The sequence below is a fragment of the Meleagris gallopavo genome, chromosome 1, assembly GCF_000146605.3.
Source record: "Meleagris gallopavo isolate NT-WF06-2002-E0010 breed Aviagen turkey brand Nicholas breeding stock chromosome 1, Turkey_5.1, whole genome shotgun sequence".
In the NCBI taxonomy this organism is placed as follows: Eukaryota; Metazoa; Chordata; class Aves; order Galliformes; family Phasianidae; genus Meleagris; species Meleagris gallopavo.
This window is the reverse complement of record NC_015011.2, coordinates 127,409,973-127,422,010: the sequence shown is the minus strand read 5'-3', so window position 1 is coordinate 127,422,010 and position 12,038 is coordinate 127,409,973. Positions and strand designations below refer to the sequence as shown.

Genomic DNA, 12,038 nt, shown 5'->3' with positions numbered 1-12,038 from the left:
ATTTTCTTCATGAATCAAGCAAGATTTTGCCAGGAATTACATCAGGCACAGTCCATTCATGTCAAGATTTTAAAATGGGTTCAAAGTGCTCATTGAATTTCGTGTCACTTTGCATTGTTTTGCAATAGTCATGCTCTCCAGGGGGAAATACTCAGAAGAGGGAATAGAAGGACTTCAGCTATGCTCAGTTGTTGTAACTTCAGCTCAACTAAGTAGAAGTAAAGCTTTTCCTCCATTTAGCTTACAACAGGGAAACAAAATATTTCCTAGTTCTATTTATTCACTTAATAATAAATACTTATCAGCAATTTTTTTTAGTTTCTTCTCCAAAATACATAACTAAAATGGGTAAAACATTGAGTTAAAAATGAGAATAGAATGTTGAGAAGTGCTGATTAATTTCTAAAAAAACCCTCTTTATATCACTAAAAATTACACCACTTGTGAAGGTCTTATTCTATTCACAGTCAAACAACCCTACATTACAAACCTACACTAGAAGAGGTTCCTAAATTATGAATTTCTTCTTTATTGAAAGAAGTATTATATATTACACACAACTTGAAACACTTAAGCACTGAATAGCTAAGAATCTTTTCTCAGTATCCTACATCAAAAACCAAGCTAATAATCAACTTCCTGAGAAAAATAAAATGGACTAAGAAGGCTGCCACAGAAAAGTTGAGTTTTTCTAAGGTTCAATCTTACTCTTTGCTAAGTTGTTGATCACACACTCAAAGCGGCTGAAAGACAACAACAGGCCCTGCTCTGCATGGCAAGAAGGCTTATGGTAAGTGTCTGAGCAGAACAGGGATCTCAGACCTGATATACGGTTTGCTTGAGAAAGCTGCTTTTTTCTTCGAGAGAATTATATCATGAGCAGCATTTCAAGCACAATCCTCTCCTATGCAGAGCTTGTAACACCTGCTTAAGTGAAGAGGATGATGGGTACAATTTTTCTCCTTCTCCAACCCAAGACTTTTAGTCTCAAGTATTTTCTGAACTAGGCTAATTGACACAGCATAAGGCAAGAGAGCAGTTTAGAGCTTAGCAGCCAGCATAATGAAGCAAGGACAGTCACTACTTTCCCTACAACCTTTTAATGATAGAGCAAAGAGTGCATGTACAAATACATACTGATCAGACACAGATATTTCTTGAATGAAAGTCTAATTCAAGCTCTCTTGGCTTTCTGAAGTAGTTTTCTCTCTTCCATTTGTTGCCTTATTATTGAAAACCATGTTATGGACAATGTGCTGGAAGCAAGGAGGATGATTAGCTGTTTAAGCTGACACAGATTACGCTTTCCTAAAGTACCTAAAGCAACATACGCCTGTGATATACTCTGATAAATGAAGTAGTGCAGCAGACACAGCGCCCGTACAGTGCCTTACAGAGCTTCACACACAAGAAATTAAAGAGCTGTGCATTTTTCAAGTTAAACAGTAATTCAGGGGGAATTCCTTCTGCGACTGCAGTGGCCCATGGTCCTAAATCACAGATTCAACAACAGATTCTTGCTCTCAGCTGCCCCACCAACTCACTGGCACTAAATCAAATGCAGCAAATCATACAGAACCAGCCCAAATTACTACAATATCTATTTTTTTTTTTTTATTACCCATTTCCCACAAACAATGTATTCAGATTTTTAAAATTTAAATGTAATTTTAATCATTGAGATTGCAGTATATTTTTAAGAGAGCACCTGATAAGAGTTGTACTATAATAAGAAGAGGAGGTGTTTTTTTTCTTTCCTTTTTCACATTTGCCATAATAGTAGGAGTGTTATTAGGGTAACAACCACAGGCAATGTTAGCACAGCTACATATAAACAGTGGTGAGGGGACCCAAGGTGCTTCTCTTCTATTTCTTCCATTCTCTGCTGGGTACCCAGGAACAGAGGGTGTTGGGACTGGACCACAACACAGGTGTCCATGGAGGAGTGGGAGAAAGGGAAAGGATGGGGAAGCTGGGACCGTGAAGGATATCATGATATGCTACAGAGTTTATGCTACAGAGTTAGCAGGGAGCCTGTGGTACAAATATAGGACTGGAAGATTCCCAAAATGCCCAAGGGGTGAGGATGAGGCCTATCTGTGGCTGGCGGGTGCATGCCTGGGCTGAGTAGAGCCTCAAAAGAACCTGTACCCATCAGCCTGACACTCCCAGCAGCCAGATAAAACTGTTGTTACACTAGCTGTAGTCTTTTTTTTTTTTAATTAAATAAAAAATATAGTAAAAAAATGCAAAGATGTGGGTGTTTCTGTTTTTGTTTTGGAAAAAAGCCCTCATATTATAGGACTCATTCCTAATTTTTCCAGTCAAACAACAGTAACATACATAGTGTATTGCTATAGTAAAGATACCAGCTACTTTCAGGAACGCAACTTTTAAGCTTAGACTTCTCCCCTCCAGTCCAATCATGTAAATGTTTGTTAAATAACCTGCTTGACTTTCCACTTTAGTTACTGCTGATTTTTATTTTTTTTTTTTGCTGTCAGTTTCTAATTTTCCTGGATAGGCTGAAAAAAAAATCACAACTCAGCTTGACAAAATCTTATAATATTCCTTGTTTCACAGATAATTATGAAACTTGACTTACAGTCGCATCTGGCGTATTTATGGAGGGCAGATGGAAGGAATCAGAAGAAAGGAAGGCTAGACTTCCCACTGGACATGCATTTACTGCCCCAGCGAAAAGTGGCCTGAAGATTGAAGCCAAGAAAGAGTTCCTAGAGGAAACAGCCTGATATCTCAATATTTACAGACTTACAAAGCATTGGGCAATATTCGAAGTTGCAAAAGTGGCAACTCCTTACAACCATTTCTTACTAATATTAATTGCTATCAGTATGTAATAGTGAAATCATTATTTAGGAAGTCACAGAAGGGCAGATTTTAATCGAACCACCTCAATTTCTCATTTTTTTTTGAATTAACCATGCAGATGAGACAGAATCTGTGACCAGTACTTACGTGACTATGATCCACAGAGATGGTTATAGATCAGTAAAACCTACCTGCTCTGCATTAGTCAAGAACCATATTTTACATCATCTTTGTTGGAAAAGATTCTGAGTTACATGTGAAGCCAAAAAATATTCAGTACTCAAGCTAGTGAAAATGAACAAAAACTCTATCACACAACAAAAAGCTTGGGTAAGAACAAGATACCAAACCGAATTCTTTGCGAATACTAAATTCTTGAATGTTAGCAAGCATATGTTCTAAGTGAGCAGTTATTTTGATTCATGTCGAAGACATGACTAAAAGTTTGCCAGGGCTTACTGCAGTGTTCCTTCACTTTCCATTAGCAGTTTTTTTAAAGCACAACATAGTGCTTTATGAGTGAAAAATGTCAATGAGCAAAATTTAGATTTAAGCTAGGTACAAAAAAACCCACAAAACTGTGTTAAAAACAAACCCTTAAGTATTTCCTATTGTATCCAATCAGTCAGTCCTATGCCTATGTAATTACCTCTCTATATAGGTAAGAAATAAAGTGCAACTGACACTTGAGAAGTAATTTACAACCAACATCTAAATGATTTCTGGTAAAAGCAAGATTGAAGTTTTTGATAGAAGATGAAAAAAAGGTTCAGTTAGGTGTGCTTGACATTTTAAGAATATTCTTTGGTGCTTAGCAAAATGACAGCAAAGATTGAAATAAATGTTCCGGATAGTGTTCAGATCATTAAATCGTGAAAATGTCAAATAAATTAGGGTCATATAATCAAAGTTTAATGAGAAGTTCAAGTCAACGGTTTTCAGTATCAGTACTACCTGAAATGAATTGGAAAATGTACTTCTTGGTACTTCTTCCATGCCAAATGAAATATTTTCCACCACTTCTGTCATACTCTGGAAAGACTTAACTCCTGAGAAAAAGGAAAAGTTGTTTTCCTATTCCTCTCTCCCTCATCATTTTTTTGGATGAAGAACCTGTACCTCCTCCCAACATAAATGGAAGCAAACTAGGTTTAAACATTCAAAAAGTTATAAAGGTTTATTAAATGAATCCAGATTTGACAGATATTACATAAATTAAGCAGCAATAAAATTTTACTAGGGTTTATGTACAGATCACAGTGATTTTCATTGTGCAATGAGGGCTGACTTTGTAACTTTGAACAGTACTTATACATGTGAGCCACAACAAGCAACCAGAAACATACAACATTAGTCCAAGTTCACCTCGCAAAACTAGCGGATCAAACTGGTTATGTACTACACAAATGCCTGCTATCACTACCACTACCTACTACACAACAGAGTATTTATAAAGCAGTTAGGTTTGCCATAGAAAAGTGCAAAACATGGGAAGTCTGTACACAGTACAGTACGAAAAGGAATCATGCTACAGTCATTGAAAGCTGAAAAATAACTCTATAGCATAGGAAGCACTGCATCACAACTCTTCTGAATGGCAAGCAGACGGGCTGAGGAACAGCCATATCTTAATTGCTTTCAAACTTGCACAATCCCTGTTGATCTATTTAAACATAGTTCAGTACCTATATTTTGATCAATTAACAATGATTTTTTACAGTGGAAGATCACATAAGTTAAAGCTCAGTAGCACACATATTCATTGATCAAGCTAATTTACAGGAAAATCTACAGCATGTTGTCCATTTAAATCATGAAGCATTTTTATTATTTGGTTACAAGGCAATTGAGTTTACAATGCACGTTTATCACTTAAAACCTCAAATCGGGCAATTAAAAATATATATATATAAAACTCAAAAATAAAGATTGTTTTTTAATGTTTGACATTCTTGTTTGCCAAAGCAGAATATGAAAGGCCTATGGGCTCTTACAAGAAAACAGTCCTTATGCAACAGTCTATATGCAAAAATATATGTTAACAGAAGCAACCATAATAAAATGAACTTCAGAATAGAGGAGGAAGGAAAAACAGAAGTGTTCTAGCTTGCTTAAGAAAGAATAAAATAAATCCAGAGTCCTTAGAGCAGTATGTATCTGGAAACATCTGCTTGAGCACTCAGACAGAACTGTGTTCGTTAGTGGTCCATGAAGTCCCAGCAAAGACTTAAAATAAAACCAACTCACTTGTGCAAATAAATAAAATGGGCATGTAAAGTAACAGTTCAGTAAGTTGAAGACTGTAGAGAAAATAACTGGTCATTTATAATAATGTTTCAAAAAGGTTTCTTATTAAGGATTTTAATTTAAAAAATTTTGAAGGTAGTTTTGTACTAGAAAGCATGTTGACGGGGTCAGTAGTTAGGTGTAAGTACACATGGTTATGGAAACAACGTGAAGTCCATGGATTAGTACTATAAAGACTGTATTCACTTTAGTCTCTATCATAGTGTGAGAGCCAGTGCATCCACTGCCAGCAATGGGTATGTGAATGAGTAAGAATAGGTAAGAAAGAAAATCAATGATTTTCTGTTAACCTTTCAAAACTTCTGACCACCAATGTAGCAGATTAGTAAAATGCAACTTCAAACTTCATTTACTCAGCTCTGAAGACTTAAACACAGTGCGGTTTTTAAATTTGAAAGAAAAACACAAAATCATGCTGTTTTCGTAGTACTTAGGATTCAAAAAAATACTGAAACTTGCACGTTAAAAAATAAACTGTGCTTCCTCCCCCCTTAGACAAAGTAAGCTCTTTTATGTACTTCAGTTTCTCCAACTGATTTGGAATAACTCACTCCATGGATACAAATAAAGAAGTCTAGACTCATTTTTCAAGAGAACAAGGTATTTATACCATGTTAAAAGGATAATTTTCCGTGGATTTTCTCCTTATTATGTATTCCTATATAGTTTTCACTGATTTTCAGCTGGGGCAATCAACTTGCAGCACTTTTTAATATTTGTAATAATTCAGAACTACCTCTTTGAAGAAGCGTAACTTTATTACATATTGTATTTCTGCAAAAAGTCATACAGTCTCTAAGAATTAATTTGTTTTATAAAGATAAAGATCTAGTAAACTAGAAATTGCAAGCTTTCAAAGTACATTTACTATTTACTACATCTCTGCATTGTTTAGAGCTAAACAAAAGAGAACTGAAGTAATTTTTCCATCAGGAGAGACCAGCTGTAGATCTGTCATAAATTTATAAAGATAGTAATTTAATTTGCAATTACTAGAATGCCTGTATAGTAAGCACACAAAATTTAGTTCTGAAAAATGAATCTTTGGCCCCCATTTATATGGCATTTTAGATTAATAAAAAATGTGGAGAGAATTCTTTGCAGGGAAAACAGTCTGTAAAATCTACAGAGACAGTTTTATGTAGAGCCATCAGTCACAGTGGTACAACTTCAATAAGCTGATGCACTTCTGAAACAAACAAAAACTTTTGATCTAAATATGATTTCCCTAAAACCAAAAAAGTATTTACTTTTTGAAATCAAAGCACTCAGTTTCCCCTGTATTAAAACAAATATCTCAATATGAAACATGAAAAAGACTGAAATAATCCTGAATTGTATACAATCTACTTTTGTTTATGCGTACTCATATACGAGAGAAATACATATGCACACACAGATTCTTGGTGCTACTTAAAATGAAACAGTATTGCAAATATTTCCTAAATTCAGTGTATTTAAGATGTCAAAAAGCTGTTATACAGTTTAAAAGAAACTCCTCAGATCTAAGGCTTGAGCACTGTACATATAGAATTCCTGGCAGTGGAGACTTCAGGCTATTTCCAAAAGCAGGAGCAGAAAGAGCAGGCTCTAACATATATTTAGTGTTCCCTCTGATAGTTAGAAGTGCCAAATATTCAACAACAACTATGCCAATAATGAAGAAAGTCTGTTATGGCTCATGCTTTAAATTTAGAAAAGATAGCAAGCTTAAGAGAGAGAACAACAACTGTAAGAGCCAGTTATAGCCCTTATACCAGTATGCACTGAGCTGAATGTTTACAGAGAGTTGTCACAAGAGGAATCACATTTCAGACAGCACGTCATCACTCAATATCCTGGTTTGTAGAGACATCAGTGTAACAGAATTTCATAAATTAACCATTAAGATGTATCTTAATCAACAATAAAACATGCCCTTGTCTTTCTGCTTTCAAGTACTATGGTTGCAAGTATGAGGCATTGGAAATTTTAGGTACAAATCTTATTTAAAACTTAATTATTTTTATTTTTACAAAGAATTATAAAATGTATATAAGATGATGAAAAACTCATTTATCCTTTTAAGATTTTTATCCCTAGAGAACTTCTTGAAAAACATTATTTGAAAAATAAAAATCATAGACTCTGCAAAGTACAAAAATTTACATCTTTGCACAGTTCCTGTGCTTTAGTTGTATTGTATTCATTATATACATATATACTAATTTGTGCTTTTAATTACACAAGTTTAGTATAAACTTATAAAATTAAATCTATGAATTAATTATGCAAAAAGGATCTGGGAATAGCAGGAAACTTAACTAAACCATAAGTTAAAAAAAAATCCTAAAATATTTCACTTTACTCAAGTCTATTTCGGAGTAGACTGTCAACATTACAATTTACTAAACCAATGCCAAATGTTTACAGCTAAAACTGATGCTTGCCTGCCTCCAACTCTTTAGATATTCATTATATTCTCGTTTGCATATCTGAATGCAGTATAATTCTCATCCACAAGGAAAGTCTTCATTTATGTATTAATTTAATTTTTTCTTCAGGCTTGCTCTTTACTTTCTTTCCAGTTTCTAGGGCAAAAAAACAAAAAAAAAAGAATTAAAAACACAATGCAGAACATGTGAATTCAATGTCAGTTTTCAGTCTTTCACAGTTCTAAAACATAATTCAAGGTATAGAATTAAACTGACAATCCTGTTCCTTGAACTAAAGCATTTACTCTTAATACAAAAATCTTGGAATTAAGAAATGAATGTTATTTGTCAAATGAATCTACATTTTTGCTTTTCACACTCAATTTAAAAAGTTAAGATTGAAAGATTAAAATATACTTGGATAAGAACCACTATAGAACAAAGTCTGTTGCATACCTCTATCATTCACTAAGCCTGCTTTAAAATCTATTATATCAATTTTACTTTATACCATGCATTGCTGTGGCCAATTCATGTTGGTTTCAAGACCTGTATGGAAGAACTAATCACTGTTATGAATCAGAAGACACAGTTTTTGCACAAGGCTCTCACTCACCAACCTGCAATCTTTTGAAGAGGATTCCTGGCCTTTAAACATACCTTGTCCAGTGTTGCATTCAGAAGTTCTTGAAAATTTCTAGATCTTTAGGGGGTACTGGAGGCATTTTGTTCCAGTCATCTTCAGGATAAGCTTCAAAATTGGAAGTATCTCCATCATTGGATACTTTCGGCACTATAGGAGGCTAGTGAGCATAAGTACAAAAAAAAGTTAGTGTGCATTTACAGAAGTCCACCTTTTTCACCAATATTGACTGACATTGAGAGAGAAAAGATTACAGCAACACGTACGTGTTCCAAAGCTTTGTCTGAAGTTAAAAAAAAAAACAACTTATAATGCAGATATCTATTTGTTTAGCATTCAAGCTCCAGATACTTCACAAATGGAAGTTAATTACTGCACAAGATTATTTCAGTTAAGCTTCCAGGTATGTTCTATTACAGAGTACTCTGCCACTCTCCTCATCCTTCACTCTTCGGCCAACTGGCAAGCAGCAGCATAATCATCATCAGATCCCTTTCAACTAAGATAAAGTCACGATAGCAGGGCAGGTAATTATTTTGTAATTGAAGAAAAAAAAAGCCTTCTATTTTCAATTACAGATTGGCTGCATTTGAAGAGGCTGAAATAACTAACTTGTATGTGCCTCACACTATCTACTAGGCAGCAAATAACGAAACTGTTGCACTGTAAAAAACTGATTTTCACAAGGATGTCAGTAAAAGTATCTTAACACAAACGGATCTTTGGATTTTATGGAAGTTGGAAGTCCAATGAGAAATAATTGTTTTCTACCTCTTTCCTCAGAAGATCCTTTGGATTTCCAGTTTACAGGTTTTTTTTCCTGTTTTCTGTTTAGGGCTGAGATTGCTCTGCCCTTCTGGACACAGGAATGTGAGAAATCTTCTTTCTGAAACACTTAATCAGTTACAGGTAGAAAAAACATTTCTTTACTCAAGTGATCTTCATTTCTATCCCCTTCTTAGTGGTATGGAGACCTTAAGTATCAGTATACCAAACATACTGCTCTAGTTTAAGAAAACCTAAAGGACACCAAATAGGCCAAAGAAACTTACAGCACAAAAAGAACTACAAATGTTGTTCTCCATTTCCTGATAAAGGCTTCCACTGCTCTGAGATCTAATTTGAAATTTTAGGCTTTGAAAAATGCTATTAGTAAGTTTGCAGCTGGAAGGAAAAGTCCTTACAGACAGTACCTCCACACTTCAATCAAAAACAAAGCCTTATTTTGGCAATATGGCAGCCACAGAATACTGCACAGATTCTTATGAAGACGGGCACAATGTGCTTTGCTCCAGAAGCTCAGCTTCTGTGATTTAATGTTTAATGCAGAGTTCCAGAGAGCTGTGTGTGGGGGACACAGGTATGTAGGACAGCTCTCCAGGCCATAGTCTTTCATAATCTCAATCCTCCAATATTCTCAAACTGCAAAAACAAGTTGAAAATGTACTTTCAAAACTTCCTGTGCAGTGACAGCTATCCAAACTGACTGAATACTGCCAAAACGCTACAGTTAATGTCAAGGGAAGATGTAGCCTGGCCCAAAACCTGCTTTATCCTGATCTTGCTTTCAAAATGTGAAAGAGCCTCAAGGCCCATGGAAAATGGGTCTTCAAGAAAAATCAGAGCTATTTGCTCCAGGAGAGGGAATGCCTGATAGCCCTGCTTCCCTGGAAGCAAACTATCAGGGAAACAAGTTTTGTTATGTAATGCAGAGGCAGAGAGAGGAATTCACATTAACAAAACTACATTCTCTCTCCCAGCATTTAATGTTATTTGGAAAATATTGACATTTAAGATCATTTCAGGACTCTGATTCAATGCCCCCTTGTACAACAGAACAACTCATACTTTTTAGAGGAAAAATGCATGTATTATGTCATGTTTTCCATCTCTTCATCAGTAGATAAAAGACTAAGGTTATCAAAATAGTTATTTTTAGAAGCAGAATCAGAAAGCAAATTTGTGACCCAATTTATGTCTTTGCTTTGAAGAATAATTAAGTAGGATCTCATCCTCATCTTCTAAAGTTCAATGCAATCATCACTAAGAAACAAAATTTCAAATTCATTACCCAAATGCCAGTGAGTTTTTTTTTTTAATTACAATGCTGCATAAAGGGTGCTTGGATCTGAGACTAACATTCACTTTTTTAATACTATTTGCTATTTATTTAGTAATACAAATCATTGTAAACCAGAGTTGGAATTTCTATTACGATGTTATATTCCCATCTGTGATTTCTGCGTGATCAGAATTTATGGTAGGTAATATGAAAAATGTGCCTTTGTTGTAACACCTGTAGATAAATCGTCAATTAGCTGTTGTAATCCCAACATCAAATGGAGAAAAAAAACTGCCTACAGCATTACATTAGGATGTTGTTTACAAAAATACCTCATGAGTGTTTTCACCTCTTATCTATTTTCCCCAAATTATCTAGTTAGAAATTCATTGTAAAAAGCTGTGCAAATAAAAGTAAATCCAAACATCTAATTAGTACCTGACTGACTGCAGATGGCTATCTATGTTATTGAAAATCACTTCTGTGAGAAACTGTTCCAGTTAGAACTTTGAGGAAAGAAAGAACGGTTTACTTCCAAAGTTCTTTAAAAAGCATTTTACAGTGTTGATAGCTTTTGCAAACATCTGCCCTCACTCATATAATACTAGAATTCAGTGCTGTTAAAACTTAGGTTAGAATTACATTCATAAATCCTTCTCTCTCACCTTTCCTCTTCTTCCTACTCCCATATGCTTTACATTTTATTAAAGCATTTACCTGAGTTGAACTTGGCAGAAAAAAATTAAAGCCCAGAGAAAATATTCCCACAAGTACAAGATGCAAACAAAGGTAACCCCACACCAACACTCTTTCAATCCTACAACAGTAGTTACTTACAAAGACCTATAAATGAAAACTGAAGCTTATTGTATGTAATGTTGATCACCAGACTCCAGCAAAACAAAGCAGGCTATTTTAAATTGACTATTCATAAGTGTATTGCACATAATATGTGAATAGACATTCAAATAAATTAAATTTGCAGTATAAAAAGAAAAAAAAAGTATAATTATTGATGGATACAAATACTCAGATACTCATACACACATGAAGACATACACACACAGCAAAAAAGAACAGATCAAATGAACAGTAACTTCTCACTGGCATGTCCTATACAGTATTTTTCAGAAGGCACCTTTAGTCTCCTTTGAGGTACAGCATCCCAGTCTATAGACCTGAACCATCGATGTCTCTTCACATCATCTGCTCCATTCTTTTAAAAACAAAGATAAACAAAACATTTAATAAATGGATATGAATGCCAAGACATGCATTTCACCATAAGAAATATGCCATAAAAAAACCCTAGTGGTTTATTTAATCTTATATCATTTTTTTTTTCAGGAGATAATCAATAAAAGATTCTACAGGATAAATTTACAGGTGTTGTTTCCCTAGCACATCCTAAGTTCCATCAGTACAGTTCAATTTATTTATTTATTTTTAGCATTCTTCTTACACAAGGGAGATGAAAATGCCATTCACTGCAGTTTTATTTAATTCAGTTTACTCCAGAGCTTTAAAGAATGACTCTTATTCAGACCTGCTTTCTAATTCTCACACTAGTAAAAGAAATTAATTGTGGGTTGGTGGAGTGTAAAGTAGAAGACAGTACTAGGAAATACTTTTATCAAATGTTACAGATGTTTAGTACTGACAAAAAGAAGTCCTAAATACTGTTATAAAAATATTTATATATATAAAACCATTTATTTTTTCATTTTAGTGTTTTGTAGTGATTACTTTCACTTGGTTGGCTTGGTTTCTATTATGTACT

At 34.5% G+C, this 12,038-nt stretch overlaps 1 long non-coding RNA gene across 1 annotated transcript; it reads right to left on the bottom strand.

The window, feature by feature from the left end:
• Positions 1-3,982: 3,982 nt before the first annotated feature.
• Positions 3,983-11,498, bottom strand: LOC104916328. The gene is made up of 3 exons (XR_796576.2): positions 11,397-11,498; positions 8,214-8,356; positions 3,983-7,709 (listed from the first exon to the last, which is right to left on the bottom strand). It is a non-coding gene; the product is annotated as an uncharacterized LOC104916328 (long non-coding RNA).
• Positions 11,499-12,038: the final 540 nt, after the last annotated feature.